At 48.6% G+C, this 23,410-nt stretch overlaps 1 protein-coding gene across 49 annotated transcripts in view; it reads left to right on the plus strand.

The window, feature by feature from the left end:
- Positions 1-23,410, plus strand: part of SORBS1 (sorbin and SH3 domain containing 1) — a 243,276-nt gene that overhangs the window by 12,844 nt on the left and 207,022 nt on the right. The gene's annotated exons all lie outside the window — the stretch shown is intronic.

Consider the following 23,410-nt stretch of genomic DNA (forward strand, 5'->3'; position numbering starts at 1 on the left):
AACTCATTACTCATTTATATCATGCCTTGTACATCGATTATTAACGTCTGCCTGCAGGCCCACCTTTGAGCTTGGTCTCCCAGTATGAAGGGTCACTAGGACATACCGTGTGCAAGCCTAACAGTTACCGCCAATCCCTGGAATGTGTATGGAACCTGGAGGCTGTGCATGTGAGCAGTTCCCTTGTCTGATGTGTAAATGGATAGACAATTCATTTGCAGGTTGTTCTCCACTCAGAGTTGGTCTTTAGTCAGTGCAGATCCAGTGTTGGGTGACTGTTTCCCACAAACACAGAATGATGGTCAGGGGTTGTAGCTGCTGATAACAAATTAACAGGAGAGAAAATGGGAACATTTTCATGGTACGTCGCTATTAGGGGGTCTTTGCAAGGCTGCTCTAGCATACATACTGCTGACCCGTCTGTGCTTGGGCCTCTCTTTATAGACAGTGCGCACAGCAGGCAGGATCTGGAAGCCAGGGATGAGGTAAGAAAGGCTGGAATTGGATCTGGGAGATGTGAGTTGCCGCCCCAGTGGCCCGGGCAGTGGGCTTGAGAGCGGGCCAGGGATCTCGAGGGAGAAGTCAAGGCAAAAGTAGGAACTGGGCTGCTTTAAGCAGGACAGAATGAATCAGGCTCCAGAGAAAGCAAAGTCCCAACAGAGACAGAAAATAGAGTAGCTGGAGAGAGCTGGGACTTGAGGGAGCCCAGGGCCTCCGCAGGGTTTTGTGGTGGTTGCTGAAGATTAGGCTGCCAGGCCCATGAGCCTGGGCCAAGACGGTCTCGGGCCTTTTAGGACTATTTCGCTTTTGCTTTGTGGGGCCTTTAGTTGGACATGGTGCAGTAGTGAGCCAGCACCGGCAGGTGTGAGGGGGCGAGGACCCCTAGGAACTGGGAAATGTTAGTCATGCCTGAGCACTGATAGAAGATACGGCTCCTCTTCGAGACAGCTGCTGCCGCAGGAGGCTCCACAGCCCGCCAGCCTGCATTACAACCCACAGTCTTGGTTTTATCTTTAATTATTAAAGTCATGGGCTATTTAAACACTCACCTGAAGCATCGTTGTAAATAATTTTCCCTTCTTGGGGTCAAAAGAGCTCCAGTAGGGAAGAGGTTTTGTGGCTGTGCTTCTGGGTTGTCCAGGTTGCTCTCGCAAGGAACGTACACACCTGGGCAACCAGAGCACCCAGAGGATGCCCTTGACCGTGGGTACGCACCTCCTTGGACTGTCTTGCAGATTGGCGTTTATTTTGCATAAACCCTTAGTTCAAGGAGTATAGGGTTTTCCTTCTATTGTAGGCAAGGAAGAAGCCATGCTGTTAGAAGATGTAAAATATTTAACACTCTCTTTAAAAAATTAAACTGCCCAGGAGCCTTTGATTGGTGGTGCCCATGGCAACATGCATGGTTTTCAGGAGTGTCTTCCTGTGGCTTTTGGGCTCCTCAGAAGCAGAGGAGGGGGTGGGGGAGTTGGGGGGAGGCCGGGGGGAGCCTGCCACTGGCAGGACTGGCTGGGAGGCAAGAGAGCCCACCTGCTTTGCTTGGCTCAGTGGCTGGGCACGTAGCAGGGCTGAGTGACCCCTTCAGAGGCACGAAGCTGGGGGGCAGTCTGTTTTGATAAGTAGAGAGGAGTAAAGGGGAGGAGAGGAACTTGGAGCTTGTTCATTCATTTTGTTTTATTGGCCTCTGTTAGTCCCCGGCACTTAGGCTTCTCTGTCCAGCCTCAGGACTTCTGTCCGTGCAGTTTCCTTAGCCTGGAGTGCTCTTTCCTCCCTCACCTAGTTAGCTCTGCTCATCCTTCAGGTCTCAGCTGAAGCAGCATATTCCTGGGGAAGCCTTCTCGGACCCCCCAGAGCAGATTAAATCCCCCTGTTTGAGGCTGTCCTGATTCAGTGGTTTTGGACAGAGCATTCTGCACAGCGTTTGTGTCAGCCGCTTTGTTACACTTGTTTGGCCAGTCCTGTTTGTCTGCCTACCCAGCAGTCTGTAGGATCCGTGAGGCAAGCAGCCAGGCATTCTATGCCCAGTGCCTACCTAGCATGTGCCTGGCCCACAGGAGGTGCTCCCTGTGTGTGGAGCAAATGAATTCATTTACTAAGTTTTCAGGTCTGTCCCAGATTCTGGGAATACAGAGGGAATCAAACACCCCTTCTGTCCTCACACAATTCCTGCCCTAGAGCGGTGGGTGAGCTCTCAAGATCGCTATTGAGAGGCCGAGGGAAAACATTATCAGTTAAAGTTGTATTTATTCTTTAACTCAAATAGAAGAAAGATGTAGCTTTCCTATTTATATTGATAGTAGTCCAGATTTTATCATTAACTTTTGAGTAAATATGCTCAAAGAGATTTTACTAATAAGAAGGTATGATCAAAAAGTTTGGTGACCACTGGTCTGAAGGGAGAGATAAGCACGTGGAAGAGTTTTTATGCCAAAGCGTGATGAGCAGTAAGTTAGGGCAAGTACAGGGGGCAGTGGGGACCACACAGGAGGGGAGCTGGACCCAGCCCGGAGGAGGGCATTCCTGCTGAAGGCAGGGTGGCGTGAGAAGGGCAGAGACTTTGATAAGGCTGGAGTGTAAGACAGGCGGAGGGCCTGCTGGAATGCCCCTCCTGGTGTCGGGAGGGATTGAGAATTGGGAGTGGATGAGACGGGGCCCCTGTCTGCGGGGTGGACACAGTCTTGTGGGGTCTCCTCCTAGACTTGTGCAAATGTGCCTTAGGAGAGAGAGAGTACCTGGAATTCAGAAGAGGGCGGGTATTTTGCTTAGGAGGGCTCAGGCCTAGTTATGCTTCCAAAAATCTCCCATGCCAAAGGTCACATAGCCCCTTCTCTTCATTGCAGGAGGGGAAGGGGAGAGAGCTGGGGACTGATTTCCAGCCTCTTTCAGAACCCCTGTCAGGGTTTGGCTTCTCCATGACATTCTCCTTCATCTACCCAGGGAGATTTTTACCTTAATGTGATTTAGACACCCCACCCCCACCCCCCGTGGGCTATATTTTCTGGGTTAAAAAGTCGTATATGAACAAGAAAATGGCTCATGGTATATGTGAGTATGCATATTTGATGTGTTCACTTACCTGTGTAATGCTACACACTCCTTTCTTTTTAAGTCCCAGGGCTTGAAGTAATTATGTAATTGGAATCTACATAGTGTGGCTAGATAAGGTGTAATTAAAGAGGAAAGCCTAATTTTGGAAGAATGATAAGAGGTCATTTGACTCATTCTGGGCCCAAATCCAATCTTGGGAGAACAGTAAGAGGTCACTTGGATGAATGGAGCTTGAGGCCACCCAGGAGCCCAGACTGGCCTGCTGGACAGATTATGCTTCAGTTCCCTGTGAAAGCTGTTCACTGAGCGTCTTCTTGGTATGGGTATCGTAGGCGGCCCAGCCAGGAGTAAGGAAGAGAAGGTCTGGATCTTAGGGAGGACACGGGGTGGGGGGAGTGGGACATGGGCTCGAGGACAACTAGGAGATCCTAAGGTGAAGATAGGAAGACTCCTGGGGGTGGAGGGAGAAGGTGGGTAGGGGAGGGAGTCACAGAGCAGGTGGTGTCTCAGTTGTGCCTTGAAGGGTAAGGAGGGTTTCGAGAGCGAGGACAGGAACTTTCTGGCACCTTAGAGGCACTCGGATAATGTTTATGGAGTGAATGCCAGGCTGAGGCTGGAGCTGGAAGGAACGTGACCAGGTTGTTGGGTGGCTGTTTGTGGTTTGGTGAGGAGGTAAAGCTCAGACAGCTCAGAAGCATGGTGACAACAGGGGCCAGGAGGATGCCAGCCTGAGGCCCTCAAGTCTGGAGAGGGAGGCTTGAAGGGCAACAGGATAGGGAGAAAGCCGGGGAGGGAAGACTTGCCAAGGAGGGAAGTGATATGGGCCAGAGTCTGGGGAGAGAGCCGGGAGGAGAACATCCAGGAGAGAGGGGTAGGGGCGTGTAGGGGAGCAGGGTAAGGCCAGGTGGGCCGGAGCTGGTGAAGCAGGTGCCTGGGGGTTGGGCGTGTAGGGCAGGAGAGGTTTGATCCAGTGGGACAGAGGAGCTGTGGCAGGTTGTTGAATGGGAGAGTGGCATGAAAAAGGCATGCTGTCCTTGTCCCAAGGTGATAGGGACCAGACAGTGGCCCCTTATCACTGAAGAGTTACTGGTCTTGGTGATACGAAGGAGGAGACACGAGGCAAGGGGAGAGGTGGAGGTGACTGTGAGCTTCCCAGCCTGGGAGGATGGTGATGCTTGGGACAGCAGGGCACCTGGCTGGTGAGAAGGAGGGTGTGGGCAGAGGCTTCGTGTGTCTAGAGAGCCCAGAGACCCCTGTTCTAACCCAGCCCTGACTCTGAACTAGCTGAGACATCTTGGGCCAATCCCCTGATCTCCTGAGCTCCTTTTTTTTTGGTCAGTAGGCACCTCTACCCTGTGGTTCCAGCTCATCTCAGACAGCAGAGTCATTTCAGTCCTAGGGTTTGGACAAGGAGAAGGGTCTGGTCTGGAGATCTGTGAATTTGTGAGGCCGCCCCACAGAGAAGAGAGAAGAAGCCGCAGGTTTTTGTCTTCCTGGAGTGGGCAGCGGGGGTGGGGGAGGGGCTCTGGGTGACCAGGTTGGATGAGAAGTTGTGGGGAGAGGACCGTCCAGACGCATCCTGCCCTCTCAGGGTGCTTATGAGACTCTGACATAAGGAGTGTATAACGGCCAAGCCTGGACAGTGTTGAGGTCACCGCTCCATTCTGGGGTGGAGCAGGGGAGGGGTTAATCGTCCTGGATTCACAAAAAGGAAATTCTCTGGGCAGGGAACTGGTTGTTAGTGAACTCCTGCCCCTCCTCCTCTCCACCTGCCCCTCCCACCCCACTCCCCAAGCCAGCCTTTGGGAAACTCTGGCCTTGGACCTTTAGGAACAGAGTCTATGCAGAGAAGCCTTCCTGACAGAGGAGGGCTTGGACAGAGCCTTGGGAAAGGAGAGAAGGAAGGACTTTCCAGAAGAGGAGAATGACATGGAGTTACAGTATAAGATTTCAGATGGAGAGTCCAGAAAGGAAGGCACATGTTGTTGTTGTTGTTTTAATAAATTTATTCATTTATTTATGTTTGGCTGCGTTGGGTCTTCATTGCTGCGCGTGGGCTTCCTCTAGTTGCGGCAAGCAGGGGCTACTCTTTGTTGCGGTGCGTGGGCTTCTCATTGCAGTGGCTTCTCTTGTTGCGGAGCACGGGCTGTAGGTGCATGGGCTTCAGTAGTTGTGGCACATGGGCTCAACAGTTGTGGCTCACGGGCTCTAGAGCGCAGGCTCAGTAGTTGTGGCTCACGGGCTTAGTTGCTCTGCGGCATATGGGATCTTCCCAGACCGGGGCTTGAACCCGTGTCCCCTGCATCGGCAGAAGGATTCTTAACCACTGCGCCACCAGGGAAGCCCCAGGCACATGTTTTTTGAATACCTAGTGTGTACACCAGCTCTGTGCCGGCTGGTGTCATGATCTTGGTCTCATAATCTTTACATCATTTCTGCCTTTATTATCCCATTTTAGGTAAGGCAACAGGATTAGAGAGATGAACTAATTTGTCTAAGGTCTCAGCAGGGCAGGGTTTCACTTTACTCAGGCCTCTGACTCCAGTGGCAACAGAGACCCATTTCTATATTCTGCAGATACTATGTTCTACTGGCTTTCAGGGCAATGTAGGGAAAAAGGGGAATGATTTGTCCTTATGACCCTTATAGTTAAGCACTACTTAAAGTGTGGTCCAGCTGCCCTCCATGCTGCAGCATTCCAGTACAGCGCAGTGTCTTGGACCTCATCAGGGTCTCAATCCCTCATTTTACAGGTTAGGAAACTGAGGCCCCGAAAGTGAAGGGATATGCCAAGGTCAGGGGCAGAATGGTGATGAGAACTAGAATCTGGAGACTTTGAGATTTTTATGGCTCTTTTAAAGCCTCCCTGTGGAAATGTTTGTTTTTAGACAACAATGGAAGCCTTTGTCTGGAGAGTTGGTCTGGGTAGGGTTGGAGCTGAAAGGTTCTCTCTCTGTGTGTGTGTGTGTGTGTGTGTGTGTGTGTGTGTGTGTGTGTGTGTGTGTGTGTGTGTGTGTGCATGTATGTGTTTTCTTTCCTTCACTTTAACCTCAGATGCCTTTGAACCAGCAGGAAAGATTCCTTAAGACCAAAGGTTACGACCAAAGGCATTTAACAGGTGGAAAGGGCATAGGAAGGAGGGGGAAGATCAGAAGCCACAGAAATAGAAGACTAAAGTCTAGGCTTGGCTAAAAGGGATTTTCCAGGCCTGTAAATAATCGCTAACATTTATTGAATCCTCACTGTGTCAGGCAATCTTTACGTGTCATCTTATGTAACTGCCATGGCCTCCCCATGAGATGGGTGCTGTTTTATTGTTCCCATTTTACAGATGAAGGAACTGAGGCTTAAAGAGGCTAAGTGGCCTACCTCACGTTGCAGAGTTAGTAAGAGGTAGAGCCAGGACTCCAACCGTGTTCCATCTGATCAAAAGCTCTGCCTTTAACCCCTAAGGTGTTTTATAGGACTGGGAGCTCCAGATGCCTTGAGCATTTAGGGATGTATAGAATAGCACATTCTAGCGGGGGGGGGATCCCTTTAGCCATGGTTCTCAGCCAAGGCAGTTTTACCCCTACGGAACATTTGGCAATGTCTGGAGTTATTTTGCTTGTCACAGTGTAAGGGGTGCCAGTGGCATCTGGTGGGTGGAGGCCAGCCTGCTCCTGCACATCCGACAATGCAGGACAACCCCACAGCCAAGCGTTATCCCACGCCAGATGTCAGTGGGCCGAGGTTGAGGACCCCTGACCTTGTACCTTTACCTCAGGCACAGGGCTAGTGGAAGGCCATCTGGAAAGCCCACCTGAAGAACTTGAGTCGTTCCCTTACCTCCAGGGGCTTGTGCTGTACCTTAATGGACGTTTGCAGTTTGGATTCCTCACTGACTGAGCCCCGAGGGGCCGGCGTGGTGGGTGCAGGCCGTGAGGAAAAATTCCAGCAAGGCTGACAGGCCAGGGTGGCCCAGGGCTGCGGATGAGCCGCAGCAGGTGAGAGGTGGGTGGGGTCCAGTCCGGGCCGCTGAGAACCCATTCAGCTGTTTCTCTGGGTGTAATTGAAATAAGAACTCAGATCCAGCTAATTGTCTATTTTTTTCCTTCATAAAATGCTTTTATTAAATTATTGCTATGACTACTCACCATCGATATGTCTGAGAAAGGGGTACACATGTTGCAGATGCACTTGGATGTGACCGTGCCGCTTGCCAGACTCCTTTGTTACTAGTTACTGTTTAATCTAACTCTCGTCTGCCCAGGGCCACTTAGGGCAGAACTGCAAACACACCTGGGAAAGACCAGGGACCCATGGCCTTTACTTAAGCTTCTCTGAGCAGTTTTATCTGCACATCGCCGGTGGCAGAGCCCCCCCCTTCCAGGTCAGACACAGGAATGGGGTGTGTGTGTGTGTGTGTGTGTGCGTGTGTGTGTGTGTGTGTGTGTGTGTCCTTGTCTCCAGTGGAGTACGTCATCAGGTAAGACTTTTGCCTCAGCAGAAGGCCTCCCCTTGTGACCCTGGTGTTAAGCTTGCCCTCCCTCGCCAATCTTCCCACTGCAGCGCCTTTCCCCTGCCCTCCGCCTTCCCTTCCATCACCCGGGCCCCACCCCAAGACCTCCTTCCTGAAGCTCTTTGGCCACTCCAGCTGCCGGGTCACCTCCCTCCTCCAGACGCCCTCCGCTCAGTGACTCCTCTGGCTGTTTATCCAGTCATTAAATTCTACTCCTCCTGTGTCATCTTCTGACCTCTCCAGTGGTTCACTAACTAGCTGTGTGGACTTGGGTGAGTCAGTTAACCTCCGGAGAAACAGTGTAGTATTGAACCAGGGTGACCTTAGCTCCCTTGCAGTATCAGTGTGGAATGAGAGGCACAGTTGTCAGATGTGGGGTGTTTCTCTAAGTCTGGTGGAAATTCAGGTTCCCCTTTGATCCCATACAGATTCGTGGAGAACTTGGAACTCCTTGTTAGGAAACTGGCTCCAGACTAAATAAGTAAACTTCTTTAATATTAATTCTTTACTCAGCAAATGTTTGTTGAGTGCCTGCTGTATCTAGGGGGTGTGTGATGGGTCCAGCAGGGCTGTAAGATGGGTCTCTGGGGCATAACCTTCAAGGAGCCCACAGCCTTGTGGGGCTGTAGGTGTGTCTATACAAAACCTTAACAGGGTGGCCTCCAGCATATTGCCCGGTGTCCATCCTTAGTACCTGCTATCACAATTGTGTACACATACACACACACACACACACACACCAAATTTCCATAAGAGGTGGAATTTTTTCAGTCTTCTTCACTATGTGCCTAACACATAATGAGCAGTCAGTAAATATTTGTTGAATGAATGCAGTAAAGAATGGTACCATTTGACTTGGATTTTGGAGGAAGTGTAGGAGTTAGACCTACGTAGATGGGGCTCTGGCCAGGGGTGGGGTGGAGCAGGAGGAAGAAATGGTGTGAGCAAATGCACAGGGATAGCAAAGCCCAGGGCATGCCGGGTAACTGCAGGTCCTTTGGGATGGGACCATGCAGGATGCAGAAAGACTGGAAAGGTGAGTTGAGGCCAGAGGGTGGGGAGTCTTGAATTCAAGCTTATTTATCCTACAGTTGATGACCTCACCTTCCAGTTTCCCAGGGTGGCTTTGCCTGTTGCCCCAGCGTGATTATTAATAGAGCCCCCTTTCACTCTCAAGTGTCCCTATCTGGATGATAGTCATACGGTCCTGGTATCCTAAAGGCTGTGGGGAGCCCTGGGTGGGACGCGTTCAGGCTGGCCTTGGGGAGGTCAATGCCCATGGTACTTGGTGGAGCCTGGAGGCTGGGGATGAGACACCTCGAGTCCAGGTAATTCAGGCCTGAGCCTGAGGAGTTGTGGTAACACCTGAAAGGAGGAGATGGTGACAAAAGAGACGAAAAGCTGAAGTGACACCACACATGGTCCCTAAGATTACTCCAAAGCGGCTCTTCCAAAGATAGACCTGCATCCTGGATAAGCGGTTTTCTAACCGGAAGTTAGGACTGATAAGAAAATCTACGTTGCGCCCGTTTCCTGAGCAATTAAAAGTCAGAGAAGCTTCTTCCCAGCCTCCAAAACATTCTGGTGCAACACACTGGTATTCACTTTCCTAAACCCCAGCATTGTTCCTTGGAATTTAAAATAGGTTATGAATGTGCCTGATGTCAGGGAAGATAAATCTGTGAGGAGGACTGTAGTCAATACATTTCCTTTTTAAGTAGAAACAATATAAAGAGCTTAATTCAGTCCCGAATCAATCTCACTTTGTTGCCATGATTGTGTAAAACCTGAACTGCTTTATGTCTGTCACACTGTTTATATTCCCCCAGTGTTCCCCATCTCAGCTGGCCTCACAAGGAGTCAAAGCCTTTTTAGGCCATGCGTGGCTCTCTTCTCTCAGGGTTGTTTTCTTGTCTGCTGCAAGAGGGTTATGCTGTGAGTAATGATTTCATTTAATCTCTAGGGGTGCTTTTCAGGGTGGCTGTTCGATGGTGCCCCCTCATGAGCTTCCTTTGTCCAAGAGAGTTGGAAGGCTAAATTCTTTAGCTTTTTTCCCCCCATTAAAAAGGTGATTACATTTTTAAATGGTTGCTACATACACATGGTTCAGAAATCAAAACACTGTGAAAATGTGTGCATTGAGAATTTTCATTCTCACCCCTGCCGTGTCTACTTCCCTTCCTCCCCCAGCCTGGTTCCCATTAGGTGGACTGAATATACATTCCAGTTGCCCACGACAGTCCTAGTTTATGTTCTTTGTCCCAGTGAATTATCAGTAACACCTTCTTTCATGCTCAAAAGTATCCCAGTTTAGGTGATAAATGATATATTCCCCTAAAGATTAGATTCCCCTAAAGATTATTATTTCTTTTTAGTCTCTTATGTAGTCCTTCCAATATTTCTATATGCAGATAGATACATAAGGGAGGTGATATACATTGCCTTTGTCACTTAACGGTATGTCCTGGAAAACTCCTTATCAGTAGAAATGGAGTTTCCTCATTCTGTTAAACTGTCTTTGGATAGGAGTGTTCGTAGAGACTGGTAGGCAGTGACCTTTCCCTTGGTTTATCAATTTAACTGCTGTTTAAGAGTTGCTTCTGTTTACCTAGGGAGAAACAAAAGGCTGTGGGAAATGAAGCCAGCTTCCTTCACTAGGAAAGCCAGTTCCATAGTAAACTCATCCAGGAAGCATTTATTAAGCACCAGCTTTATGCCTAAGATGGTGTTAGGCACTTTGGATGAAATGGGTCCTCCCTTCATCTCCAGTTGCCTAAATGCTTCAAGATCCAGCTCACATACCTCAGCCCCTCATGAATCCTTCCCTGATTCCCTGGCCAGAGCTCTTTGTCATCCCTGTGCCTCCGCTTACCCATCCATTGTCCGTCCACCCATCCATCCATCCATCCATCCATCCATCCATCCATCCATCCATCCATCCATCCATTTACCCATTTCATGAAGCAGCCTCTACCGAGTGCTTCCTTGTGCCAGGACCTGTGCTAGAGATGAACCAGATGATGAGTCCCTTGCTGTCGGAGACAGGGAGAGACAGGTGAGTGAACAGGCGATTACAGTGCAGTGTCGTAGCTGCAGATCACAGCAGCATCATTGCTCAGCTTGTGGGGAAGCACAGAGAGACGGATGCCTGTTTACTGTTGAGCGTGGGGGAGCTGGGGAGGCTTTCTGAAGACACTTCCCCTAATGGGACTTGCTTTTTACTTTCTACTGTAAGTATTTGCCTTATCTTCACTGGTACACTGAGGTCCTTCATGTTCTCCTCAGCTCTGGACCCTTCTCCTGTCACTTCGACCCCTGGTGTAGTGCCCTGCATTTAACAGCCGCTCAGGTATTTATTAAGTGAAAAAAGAAGCCCAGATTAATTAGCCTCAAGGATCCTAACATGAAAAAGGGTAGGTGAGATGTTCTTCGCTGCCCTTGGCCTTCGTGGTTTATCTAGGCAACTGGTATCCTCAAAGGTCTCTCTAAATTAGGGCCTGCCCCTCCTGTCTGTCTTTTTTTTTTTTTTTCCACACTAAGCTGTCTCTGTCCCCACTCCATCCATTACCATTGCCATGACTGAAGAGGAAGAGCTGCGTGAATGGAGCCCCAAGTCCCACCCCTTCTTTGGTCTTGGTTTCCCCCTTGGAAGGAGGGGGGTTAGGGTCCAACCCCTAAGGACACTGCACCTCTGACATTTAGGAAACAATACTTTCAGGAATCAGCCTGGTGCCTCAGCCAGCTCCTTCTTTTATCTTCTAATAAATCCAGCTTCCCTTGAAGTTTCCTGGTGCCACAGGGGGTGGTCCGTGCATGATAAGAGATGGCCAGACCAGGAAGATGACCTTTTAATAAAGTTGAAAGGACCACTGGGAGAGCGGGGATGACGGGCCGTGTGGCCGTGAGCCGCTATGCTGTGTGCTGTGCTTGGCACTGAAAGAAGATGCAGGTAATGGCTGCAGCTGCTGCTGCAGAGGAAACCAAGAGAGGCGGATTGTCACAGGAGAGGGTTCTGGCCGAATGGTAGCAGACGTTTCCCTGAAACTGTGCCGAGCAGCCTTTCGTGGGAAGAGGTAAGGTTTGTTTGACAACTCATCCTCCCCTCTCTTGCCCTCCTTTGTTCTTTCTGCAGTAGCTTTGCACAGGAAATAGAAAGGCAGGCCAGTGTTTCTCTGGTTGGTCCATTTTGGACTGACAATTAGAGTTTGCCTGTGTGCCTGGCCCTGCACTGTGTCTCTTACATTCCATTAAAGCAGTGGTTCTTCTGCTTTGGGGAGCATCAGAATCACTTGGGGTACTTGTTAAAAATGCATATTCCTTCCTGGTGGGACCCAAGAATCTGTATTTTCAACACTGTCCCCTAGGTTTGTACAGGTTGTCTGAATATCTTCAGCTGCTTGTAACAAACTACAACCGAGATTGGCCAGCAGTAGGGAAACTCATCGTCTCTCAAACAGGAGTGGTGCCCTACTCAACTCCACGACCCGCCATTCACGTGGCCTGGACTGTGAATTATGCCCCCCTCCCCCTGGAGCTGTGCAGTGGGGGCGATCCTGAATCCAGAGGTTGGGTGGGCTTTGGGGTTAATTCAGTGGCTCCGTGATGTTAATTCAGTGGCTCCGTGATGTCAACAGGGCCCCAAGTTCTTCCCATCTCTGCCATCTTGGGTGCTGGCTTCATCTGCAAGCTGGGAATAAGACGGCTGCAGCATTTCCAAACATTTTAGTCAGACGTAACCACATCCAGAGGAAGAAGGACATAGATCAATTCCTGGCTCTCTCTCAGGCATCTGAGGCACCTCCAGCACCTTCCACGATGCCTCCTTGGCTGGAGCTGGGTCCCATGACCACCCCAGGCCAATCACTGTTCACCAGGAGGCAGCCGCACTTCTGGAGCCATCTGGAGCGGGGCTGGGTACCTGGACAACGTGGAGGGTCTGTTAGGAAGGAAGAAGGACCAGGGACTAGGGGCTGGGGAGGAAACCACCAGGGCCCAGCGCACAGGTGGTTTGCAGACCACAGGCTGAGAAACGTTGCCTGACGTCATCCTGAAGGGCTGGGGCTGTTGGTAAGGTTCTCTCCGTCCTGCAGATGAGGAAATGAGACTCACCGAGCTCCAGTGACTTGGAGATAACACGTTGCCAGAAGGTTGTGGGTTGGGAGTGAGGGAACTGAGGTGTTTGAGAGGCCTTTTTAGCCCTAGGAGAGCAGTAATCATCCTTTTTTGCTTTCCTGAGGTGTCAAAGCAGCCTCCTTCATTTCTGATTTCTCCTCCGACTGCAATTATTCACGGCTGGAGGCCTATGGGAAGAATTCTCTGGGCACGAAAAAAACTGTATATTGTGCTTCCCCCATGTCCGTGTGCCCAAAAGCAGTTGAAAAAATAGTTAGCTCCAGTTTTGGGGGGCTACCCCTGTCAGCCCCTGTGCTAGGTGTAGTAGCTACATGATCTTGAATTTGGCAACAACCTCTTCAGTTAGGCTTTATTTTTTATTTATTTTTAAAATAATTAATTAATTAATTATTTATGGCTGTGTTGGGTCCCTGTTTCTGCGCGAGGGCTTTCTCTAGTTGTGGCAAGTGGGGGCCACTCTCCATCGCGGTGTGCGGGCCTCTCACTATCGTGGCCTCTCGTTGCGGAGCACAGGCTCCAGACGCGCAGGCTCAGTAGTTGTGGCTCACAGGCCCAGTTGCTCCGCGGCATGTGGGATCCTCCCAGACCAGGGCTCGAACCCGTGTCCCCTGCACTGGCAGGCAGACTCTCAACCACTGCCCCACCAGGGAAGCCCAGTTAGGCTTTATTATCTGTATTTTCCGGATGGGGAAACTGAGGCTCAAGAAGGTGAAGCTGACTGGTGGGTCACACAGTTTGGTGGTGGAGCCAGGATGGTTGACCCTCTGCCTCAGTCGGTGCTCCCCTGCTCCACACTGCGGCTTCTCAGCGGCTGCCAGCCTGGTTATGCCCCGGAAGGAAGGTTCTCAGGGAAAGGGGTTTTAGTGTCAAAACAGTTCCCGAGGAGCTGAATGTTTCCTGTGGGAGTAATTCTCAGGACACTAGGAAAAATATCCTGAGCATAATAAACACAAGAAAGAAACAGGAAATCTGGTTTTGGTATATAGCAGCTAAAATGCGAATAGGAAAAACTCCCCAAGGAGCCCAAAGGTTTGTTGGATTTGAAAATGGAAGGCCCTGACTGAGAGGGTAGGAAAACCACCCTGGGTTCTTGAGACGGTGGGTTAGTGGTGGACAGTGTGGCAGCGAGAAGGAGAGCTGGCTGCAGAGTCTGAGTGTGAAAGCCTCACTTTCCCCCCAGTCCTACTTTTGTGCTGTGTGACCTTGGGCAAGTCACTTAGCCTTTCAGAGAAAATGGGGTCCTGGCTGGCACCTCGCCAGGCAGAGGGAACAGAGAGGTCAAGGGTGGGGCGAGCCTTGCCAGCTGGGCAGGACTTGCAAAGGTGAAAGTGTCAGGGTGTCAGCACAGAGTAGACCCCTTGAAGTTTTAAACTTAGTGCAGCTCTAAGGTTGTGAGCTCTTAGTCATCTCCAGCACAGGGGCACATCACAGCCGGTGGAGGGCGGGTGTCTGGCTGTGGCCTCATCTCAAGGAGAAACCAGCTTTGCCTGAAAAGCCTCCTTTTTAAGCTCTGGTTGTTTGGAGTCCCTCCCTGGGTGTGTTGCCTGGCCTGTGCCTTGAGGAGTATTGTCCGCAGATGCCCAGGAGGAGAGGGCAACAGTACGAAGTGGGCAGAGATAAGTGCCCTGGGCTCGGTTCAGAAGGTACAGACCACGGCTACTGTGGGAGGACCCCGGGGGCTCTGGAAGCTGTGGATACGCTGGGAGGAGGGAGCTGACAATGTGTTGATGATGGACTACAGGTGTGTGTGGGTTTGGGAAAATCGACAGGTGAGGCCCTTTCCAAGTGCAGCCAACAGACCTCTCTGATGGTGGTAGCACCGGAGAGACGATGACTTGACTTTTCAAATATGAACAGAGGAAATAATAGGGGTTTTTCTTTTCCCCAGGGAAGGACATCTGCAGCTTCGTAGGGTTTTGAGTCTGCAGCAATGTATTTAAGATTAGCTTCTCCCAAAACCATAATTCAAAAAGACACATGCACCCCAATGTTCATTGCAGCACTATTTACAATAGCCAGGTCATGGAAGCAACCGAAATGCCCATCAACAGATGAATGGATAAAGAAGATGTGGTACATATATACAATGGAATATTACTCACCCATAAAAAAGAATGAAATTGGGTCATTTGTAGAGACGTGGATGGACCTAGAGACTCATAGAGTGAAGTAAGTCAGAAAGAGAAAAACAAATATCGTATATTAATGCATATATGTGGAATCTAGAAAAATGGTACACATGAACTCGTGTGCAAGGCAGAAATAGAGACACAGATGTAGAGAACAAACGTATGGACACCAAGGGGGGAAAACGACGAGGGGGTGGGGTGGGGGTTGGGATGAATTGGGAGATTGGGATTGACATGTATACACTGATGTGTATAAAATAGGTAACTAATAAAAAATAAATAAAAGATGAAAAAAAAAAGATTAGTTTCTCCCTCTCATCCTTCCTGCCCCCTGCCATTTATTGAAGACATTGTAAACATTTGTTGAGCAACTTCTGCTTGGCAAGCTGAGCTTGGGGCCCAGGTTTCAAAGACCAAAATCATTGCCCTTGAGGAGTCTCCTAGGTAAACAGGATGATTACAAAGCTGGGTGATAAGTGCTAACAGGCATGTACAGGGTCCTCTGGGAGAGTTAGGAGGGAAGGACAGTTATTTCTCAGAGGAGGTGACATCTGAACTGGGGCTGGAAGGCTTGGGTGGGGAATGTACCAGGTGGCCCAGCCTTTTAGAAGGCATTGTAGGCAGAGGTAGGTAATAGCTTTCATCTGACCATAACCAAGTTCATGAGCGCCTGCTATATGAGTGGTGATGCAGAAATGAATGGGACTCAGTCCCTGCCCTGCAGATGCTCACAGGCAGAGGTGACTAGGAAGTGACTGTGCAGGTGACATTGGACTGGGACGTGGACAGAGTCCTGTGGAAACATATGGGCCCCCTTAACTCAGTTATATTTGCTTATCAGTCTTCCTGCTGGGGGACCCTTTGCAGGTTCTTTGATTGCTTCTCACGAGTGAAGAGCTCTAGTTTAAGAAGCTAGGGGGTAGCTCCTCTCCCCATTCATATACTGTCAGACTCTTGGGTGTGGGTCCTGGGATTCTGCTTCTAACAAGCACTGCAGCTGACGCTTAGACATCTTAGAGTTTGGGGAGCTGGGCTACATGATTTCAACCTCTAATCCTTTCAGCCCTAATCTCCTCAGCCATATATATGACCACAGGAACTGGAAAAATAAAATATTCGCTCACTTGATGTTTTATCCTAGGTCTGATGCCTTCAGCAAACTGGTCCATAGTTTAGGTGTCCTAATTCTTGATGGTGTGTGCTTGTGAACTGTTCAGCAGGCTGGCTTTGATATTCCTTGAAGAAGAAAAGCCTTGTTAACATGCACCTGAACGTGACTGTCAGAATCTGTTTATGAGCTGAATCATTGCAGTAAACACCCATCTCAGCTTTTCAACGCTGGCTTTGGAGCGTTTGCCCGGCTTCCCTTTTCTGAGTCATTCTGCCTCGGCTTCTGCATTCTGACGAGGTCATTTGCATTGTCTGGAGCCATGGAGCCACAGGTTTCATCTTCTCTTCGACAAATGGCATCTCCGCTTTGCTTCCCCTCCCATCATGATCATCTTTGTGAAGTTATTAAGGGAGGCTCACAATTTTTTAATAGTTGCTACGTGTGTGTTCCCCTTGTTTTTGGTATTGTGTCTGAAAACACAGTTTTTAGTGTTCAAAGCAAGTAAATTAGGGCTTTATATGGCTGCCTGGGAGTCTTCCCCAGTTTCTTATCCTTTCCCCTCAGAAATCTCCTAATAGCCCCTAAGATTCCACAGCGCTGGTGACTTTGAGAAGCTGTTGCCTGAAAACCACTCTCAGCCTGACCCCTTCATATCACTCAGGTGTGAAAGAAATGGTCTTAGGTGAGGGCGTTGTATTTTGGCCCTTCATAAAGATGAAACCTTGGCACCTAGTATTTTAGATCTTAAAAATTAAGATCTTGGTTCACTTCTCATTCTGTTAATCTGTGCTGTGGTTTTCCTTGTGAAGCTTGACCTGTAAACACAGAATTTTACACTGGTAAATTCTGGTGAAGCCCTCCATATTACCCAGGTGGAGGAAATCCAGAGCTGTCCTGAAACTGCAAAAAGAGGTAAATGTAGGTGTGCTGCCCCAGAAGACAGGGCCGGCGTGACTCTTCCCTGTATTTCCCAAGGTTCTTGTGCAGTTCTCTGCCCACAGTGGGTGCCCAATAGGGGGCTGCTGGAAGAATGAATTTTAAAAATATGATAGACCAGTAATTAAACTGGTGAAGGCATGGAATTAAAAGGGGGGGGGGATCAGTGTGATTTTGAATTTGCCCTTGGATCTTCGTTAAGTTTAATTTTCATGGAAATACCATTTAGATGCGGGATTAGTTGCAGTGCAGACTGGCAGAGAGGAGAAGAGGCAGACGTCGTTGGCATTTTAAGTACTTTGGTACCTCTGTTAGTTGTTTATTATTTGCCAGTCATTTTGTTAGATAATTCCCAGGGACTGACTGATGAATCCCTTCATTTTGCGTCCAGGGAAACTGAGGCACAGGAGTGAAGTAATTTCTCTAAATTTATATGGTGAAGCTGTTGGCAGGCTAGTTGACCCATACTCAAGAAGGATTTAGAGAGTACTTCCTCTCTACTGGAATGCACGAGAATCAAAGTTTAGCTTTGCAAAAATTGTTAGAGGTAAAGGAGTTTCCCTTGGAACGTAGAATTGCTTTGTAACATTTCTGTCCCTTGGCTTGTTGGCTTTTGCTGGTGTCTCTCCAAGGAAGGGGAGCTCACTATTCACTGAGGCAGTTCATTTTATTTTTGAATGCTTCTAATTATTAGAATTCTTTAATATGAGCTGTCATCAACTTGTCTTATAATTTTCTCCTTTGGGCGCCATGTCTCAGTAACAAGATAGACAAGGTTCTTGCCTCCTGGAGTCTGATATTAGTATAGTAGAAGGAGCATTGAACTAGATGTCAGCAGTACAAGGCAAAGACATTTATTAAAAAAAAAAAAAAAGAAAGAAATGAAAGTTTTGTATCACTTGCAACCCGTATGAACTTGGCTAAGACACTTGAGAGTCTGTGCTCACTTCATTTCGCAGAAGACATTATCCCACTGGACCTTCCGAAGCCGTGAACGTTCACTGGGGTGACGTGCCTTGTAAAATGTTAATTGTTGTCTGTTACAAAGAGTAGTGGTAGCTCTTGCTTCCAGAGCAGCAGTTCTCGAAGCGTGGTCCTTGGGCCAGCAGCATCAGCATCACCTGGGAACCTGCTAGAAATACAAACTCCTCAGCACCACCCCAGAACTGCTGACTCAGAAACTCGGGGGTGGGGTGGGGCTTGAAAATTGTTTTAAAAGGGTTCCAGGTGAGTCCAATGCCTGCCCTTGTTGGAGAGCTACTGTGGACCAGGGTAGTAGTTCTCAGCGGTCGCTACATATTGGATTCACCTGAGAGAACCTGTACGTGCTGCGTCCTGACGAGGTAGGTCAGAATCTGAAGGCGGGGCTCGTGCAGAAGCTGCTTGTGTGATTCAGCTCTGCAGCCGGAGCTGGAGAGGTCAGGAGTTGTGAGGGTGGGGAGCACAGACGGTTGAGCTGCCCAGTTTGGTTTGAGTCTTGGCTCTGCCCCTTATCAGCTCTGTGGCTTTTGGCAAGAGGACTCTGGCCTCAGTTTGCTTGTCTGCGTAAAAATGCCCATCCCTCAGGGTTGTCGTGAGAGTCATGTGGGATGATGTAAGTATCCGAGGATGTGTCCCGGCTGTGGTGAGCAGGGACGGAACTTATGGGTGGTGGCCCTGGGTATTTGAAGCTGATGGTTCTCATTTCTCCACACTAAGGCTCTTTACCTCTTCTTTCTAGGGCGTAATTTCTAGCCCCCTCTTTTGGGAAACCCCATTTTGTCCATGACTCTTTTTAAAAGGCAGTGTCCCATTTGACAATACCCATCACAATTACAAATGCAGCCACTTTTTGTCCTTGTAATTCCAGTTTTTGGAATTTGTTCTACAGGTATGTCTGCATATGTGAGAAATGATGTGTTTGTTTCTTACAACATGATTTGCAGAAGCAAAAGACTGGGATAACCTAAATGTTCATCAATCTAGGGTCTCCAAGCTTTTGAACCCTGTGTGGCTACGGACGAGAATGAGGCTGCTTCTCAGGTACTGGCGTAGAACTCTGTAGGATATGTTTTTTAAGTGAAAGAGGAGAATATATGTTTATTTGCTTGTATATACATGCAGTGCATTTGAAAGAGTACAAAAGAAATGGGTAATGTTGGTTGCCTCTGAGGAAGAGACTGGGTGGAATTAAGATTTTTCGCTATAAACTATTGGGTACTGTTTATTTATTTTTAAAATAAATTTATTTTTGGCTGTGTTGGGTCTTCGTTGCTGTGCACGGGCTTTTCTCTGGTTGCGGTGAGCGGGGGCTACTCTTCCTTGTGGTGCGCGGGCTTCTCACTGTGGTGGCTTCTCTTGCTGGGAGCACGGGCTCTAGGCGCACGGGCTTCAGTAGCCGTGGCTCATGGGCTCCAGAGCGCAGGCTCAGTAGCTGTGGCACGCGGGCTCTAGAGCGCAGGCTCAGTAGTTGTGGTGCACGGGCTTAGTTGCTCTGTGGCATGTGGGATCTTCCCGGACCAGGGCTTGTACCCATGTCCCCTGCATTGGCAGGTGGATTCCTAATCACTGCGCCACCAGGGAAGCCCCGGGGTGCTTTTTAAATGATGTGATTTTAACCCATTAAAAAATTAAAAGTGCCGTGTCCTAGCTGAATCCTGCGCTCGTGGCCTGACCATTGTGGGATAGAGTGGGAGTATTAGCATTTTTTTCCATGAACTGGACCCTGTCCTACTTTTGATGCCATTTAAGATTGCATTACTCTTGGCACTGTGAGCTCCGATGAACCTTGTGGTCCGAGACAGCACCCAGCTCTGTTTCACGTGGATGGTTGCCAGGGCAGGTCTCATGGACTCGAGGAAGTTTCGAACTGCCCCCGCCCAGCCTGTACTTGCACAACAGGCTTTGTTTTTGGCCCAGAATGCTGGGCTGTCAGGACCGTTTGAATCTTGATTCTGCCGGCTATAACGTTAGCTCCTCTTTCCTGTTTTGTGCCGTCTGGGGAGTTGATGAGTCTGCCTCCTGAGTCTGTCTTTAGTCAAGTCATTGTTGAGAAGACATTGGACAGGGCGTGGCGAAGAATCGAACACTGTGTTGTGCTGTCGGTAACCTTTCTCTAGCTCATCATCAAGCCACTGGAGACACCAGTGTACACGTCTTAGAGTGCTGACCCCTGGGCTAATAGGAAGACAGACCAGGAGCTCAGTCAGGTGTAATGAGGGCCATGTACAAAGTACAGTGATGGCCCAAGGAGGGAGTGATGTACATTCTGTAGGGGTAGTTGTTCAGCTGGCTAGATGAGCATACACTTGCACAAGCTGCTTGACTGTTTCAGTAACTTATCTATAAATGAATCACAAGAGTTTTTAAAGATGCTTTGCTGAAGTCAAGATACGTGATAGCTTTCGCATTTCACCTGGTCTATGAACTTGGTAATCACAACAAGGCACAACTGGTTGCTTTTTGGTTCAGCTTGGTTGTCGTGGACTCACATTGCCTCTTCCCCATGTTCATTCCTTTCTAAATGTCCCCAAACCATTTGTTCTATACTTTTGCCAGGAATCATTGTGTGTAGTTATCAGGGCTTTTTTTTTTTTTAATACATTTTTTTTTTTTGGGTGCGTTGGGTTTTCATTGTTGTGCGCGGGCTTTCTCTAGTTGCGGTGTGCAGGCTTCTCAGTGAAGTGGCTTCTCGTTGTGGAGCACAGGCTCTAGGTGCACAGGCTTCAGAAGTTGTGGCATGCAGGTTCAGTAGTTATGGCTCGCGGGTTCTAGAGCACAGGCTCAGTAGTTGTGCATGGGCTTAGTTGCTCCACGGCATGTGGGATCCTCCCAGACCAGGGCTCGAACCCGTGTCCCCTGCATTGGCAGGCGGATTCTTAACCACTGCGCCACCGGGGAAGCCCTATCAGGGCTTTTTATTTGTAGATGTCAGAATCACCCACTTTCCTACTTTAAAATCGGGAAATTTGCCCCTGTCTCATGCCATCAGGCCCCTTTCTCCTTTTGTGATTTTGAAGTTGATCAATTGCAGTCCTAAGAAACTTTTATAGTCGGTTAAATATGCATGAAAGAAATTATACGTTATCTAAAGAAAATTTGGAACCACATCAAAAAGTGGACGGAATGCTAAAACAAATCAGTCATGGCACGACACTCCAGCCCAGCCCCTGTTAACATTTTGGTGGTGTTACTGCCAACTATGTGAAAAATAATCAAAGCTTACAATCAGACTGCTTAGAACGGCTATGGTTTACAGGGGGAGCCTGACGCCTAAGCAAATGAGTAAAGTTTTTAGAGGAGCATGATTCAAGGGTGTTCAGCGGGTAGTGGAAACATCAGGAAGAAAGGGGTCAGCTTCATTTGGGCAAGGAGGTGGCTAGGAAAGGCTCCACAGGACAGATGACCCTTGATAAGTAAGCAGAAGTAGTAGCTGGAGGAAAAGACAACAGAATTGTATATAAGCCACAGTCATAATCATGTGCTAAATGTACATGAAAAAAACTGCAAGGAAATGTCCCCAAATAATACCACAGTAGGAATGTTGGTGAGTGTGGTTTTATTTTCTCTGTTTCCCAAGTGGGAGTATATTGCCTCTCGTTAGTATTTTTCTTAACACCACACACATGTGCCCGGTCTTCAGCGACTCAGGGTTAGCAGAACTTGGCTGCAGGCCTGCTGCAGAATCAGGAGCTCGGGGCCAGGCTGGCAGTGCTCATGCAGCCCTGTCATTTCCATTGGTGGTACCTGAGGTTGAAGTAGAGAAGCTAATAATACAAGTCAGACCTTGCTTTTCTGTGCTGAGGTCTTACGTAGCAAGTTACTTTCAGAATGTTCCAGCGCCAAAGCTTGAGATAATGGTTGGGGAGGTAAGTGACGTCATTGGGGGCACAGAGAATGTTTACATGCAGACTTCTCCCTTCCCGCTTCCCTCATTTAAAAATCATGAAAAGCAAATAGGTATTTACTGCTGTTGTTCCCTGTGATATTTCTGGCACGTAGATTTTCCCACCCCCAGCATTGATTTCCACTGACCAGATCCATACACAGAAGGGAGAGGCACCTGGAACTGGGGAGGGCCCTGCCACAAGTCCCCCAGACATTGAGTCCTGTCTGAGTCAACTCTACCACCAGGAAGAGGAGAAGAGTTGTTGGACTTTCCTGGGTCCAGATTTTGGCTTTGCCTTTCGCCGTGAAACTGTAGGCAAGGTCTTTGAGCTCAGCTTTTCATCATTAAATTGGGATGATAAAATTGACCTCACACTTGTAAGGATTGAACTAGGTACTTAAGCACTGGTCTAATACCTGACCTATGAACAGGTGCTGATACATCGTGGCTACTCTTATTATTATTATTTGATTGTCAGCCCCTCAGGTGTGTCCTATATGTGGTGCAGAAAAAACTCTGGCCCTGCTCTCATTATCAGTGCTTTGCACCCATGATTCTGCGTATTGACATGAAGTTGGCAGGGAGTGGGGTGCTAGTAGTTGTGGTTCAACAACAAAATAGTGTTCGGCAGAATTTCACTTCAGAGGTCACTTTTTTACAAAAGACTTTTTACAAGATCCCCCAGGGGCGGACTTCATGAAATGCCAGGTGCTCTGTATACATCAATAAAAGCTGTGTTAAAATGAGAAACATGCATATGTTAAATAGGGGCTCAAGAAATATGTGTTGATTGACTAGAAAAACAAAAAAGGGAATAATTAGGAGCTGGGAAGAAGAAAAGGGAGAGGAGGAGGCCCCTGTGGGTTGGATCTTGGGACCGTGGAAAAGCTTCCTCCCCCCTTCCTGTCTCTCTCTGACCTATAACCACACTGGGACCTGGCTCTGAGCTTTGAGGGCCTGGAAACTTGTCTTAAAGTTAGTGATGTGACTTCATACTTTTGTTTTTTCTGGACAGCCCCAGTTTTCACTTTTCTACCACTCTGAGGTCCTGCTGAATTCCAGATTCAGTGTTACTGGTGACCAGAAACAAGATAAAACTAGGGAAGTAAGGTTTGCCCTCTATCAGGAGGACCTGAAGGGTGGGAAGACTCGCTCAGAAACTGCCAGAGAAAAGATGATGGAAGAGTTAACTAGTCTCCATTTGTCTGCCTCTTAAGATGAAAAAGTCATCTCTAAATTAGGGCTGACCTATTCAGTTGCGTGGAACAAGCGCTCTGTACGCCATCCACCTCTGCCTGCTGTTAAATACTGGCTGTATCTGAAGGTGTGGTGTGATCTTCAGTCCTCTCCCTCCATTCTTACCCTGTCACGGCTGTTTGGGGACTGGGAAGACAAGGGGTCAAGCAAAAGGGGGAATCTTAGTTCTGAGGTCTGGCACACAGTAGGTGTTTAATAAACATTCTTCCATCTCATCCAGTGCAGGACCCATCTGTGGTAAGTACATCAGATTCAGGGCCTGGATAGAACTGGAACTATCCTTTGTGTGTTTGTGTCTTTTTAACAGTAGGGTAGGTGGTATTTGGAATATTCAGGTTAGTATAATATATAAAAAACACTCAATATCTTTTTGTAGAAATGTCCATTTTAACACATTTTACAAAGAGTGAAAATCTGTTGGTCTCGCT

This window comes from Balaenoptera physalus (genome assembly GCF_965194825.1).
Source record: "Balaenoptera physalus genome assembly, chromosome: 14".
In the NCBI taxonomy this organism is placed as follows: Eukaryota; Metazoa; Chordata; class Mammalia; order Artiodactyla; family Balaenopteridae; genus Balaenoptera; species Balaenoptera physalus.